Genomic DNA, 1718 nt, shown 5'->3' with positions numbered 1-1718 from the left:
CAATAAATTAAGTCTACAAATTTTCCGAATTTTTTTCCCAGTGCTCCCATAAGCTGGAAAAACATTGCCCGAAAAAGAACAAGGCGCGAAGAGAGCCGACGAAGTGAGCGGAAAATTGAAGAAAAACGCAACGCTACCGCCGCGACACTCCATCACGCCCCCAACCCCTAGGCCCCGCCGCACTCCCCTTGAATTTTCCGGCGGTGACTCCCTCACACGCGTAGTTTAAATTGCGTTTGCAGCAATCGTGCCATAAATTTCCCGCCGCCACTACCCTCCACCTCCACCTCCACCTCGGCTATTGGGGAACCGAAAGAAGTTGTTTATTTTTGGTCTGCCCAACGGGAAATGTCTTCGCATGTCTCCGTAGTGCCGAAATCTTCCCATCCAGCAGTCAATCTTGTATCTTCTATCTCAGTATCTCAGTATCTCAGTGTGTGTGTTTGTATCTCGTGGATCGCAGCTGCCTGTGTATCGATTCAATTATGGGCCATCTCCCAATCGAATCATCATGCAGTCGACTGATTAACAAGTCGCACCCAAAAAGTCTACAATTTTTAACGAAGAATTCCCTTAAAATAAATTATAGAACCAAGTTGTAACTTTTTAGAGACGAAAAGTCGAGAAAAGTTCCCATGGAATTCCCACAATCTCTCTTTTTTTTATTCAAATTGCTCTATAAAATGCGATCAAAAGTGCGACCATATGTCGCTTTGCAATTCTCCAGGCTACAGTCTACAGTCTACAGGCTACAGTCTTCGGGTCAGACCTCAGGCCGAAAAAAGGGCCGGAAGAGTTGAAGAACAGCTGCCATTTGGACAGCATTGACCTCTCGGCGGCCAATTTCACGTACTCATCTCAATCTACAGCTCTGGATTGCTTTTTTCCCCCATTTTCCCCCCTTTTTTTTTAGCCAATTTTTTTTATTTATCTTTTTTTTGAGACAACAGTTGGTGGTCCACACTTTTGGCGGAAGGTGGCGCTGCTAACAGCAAATCAGTTGGCAATTAAGGCCATTTCGTGGCAGATGGTCCAAAGTAAAGTACGGTCTTTGGGCGAAAAAGCCAAAAATTACAAAAAAGTGCAGAAGTTGGGGGTAAGAAAAAATCAAAGCCAAGATTGGCTTGAAGAATAGGGTATTTCGGGGGAGTCTTGGCTTAAAAATATTACTAACTACTACTAATTTATAGGTTTTTTAAGGAAAAGATATATTATATTATTGTTAGATGACTTGGTTTGAGAGATTTTGTTCAAAACTCTGTTAAAACTGTTTAAATAAAAATACTATTCATTATTAAAAACTTGTATCTTTATAAAAAAAATCTTTTTAAAATAATATGTAATATTTTAAGACTCAAGGAATACTATTTTTTAAGTTTAAGTTTAAAAACCTAATTGTTAATACCTCTAAGAATAAAAAATCTTCAAAAACCACAAGAACTAAACCTCATAAATCAAATATTTTACTAAATTATTTTTTGAATTGTGTTTAAAAATATTTAAACTATTTTTTCTCTCTAAAATAATTTATTTTTTTACTAAATCTCACTAAAAGTAACTCCCAATATCCTTAAGATAACAGAGCCCGCTTCGAACCTCCTCTGTTGGCCCTGTTGCTTTCTGTTAACTTCGAACAAGCCGCTTCGAACCGCTGCGAACATGTTCGCTCGCTTTGTTATGTTCGATGGCAACCGGCTTGGGCCAAGGAAAATTGTATC

Source organism: Drosophila ananassae, chromosome XR (genome assembly GCF_017639315.1).
Source record: "Drosophila ananassae strain 14024-0371.13 chromosome XR, ASM1763931v2, whole genome shotgun sequence".
Taxonomy (NCBI): domain Eukaryota; kingdom Metazoa; phylum Arthropoda; class Insecta; order Diptera; family Drosophilidae; genus Drosophila; species Drosophila ananassae.
This window is presented reverse-complemented; position numbering follows the sequence as displayed.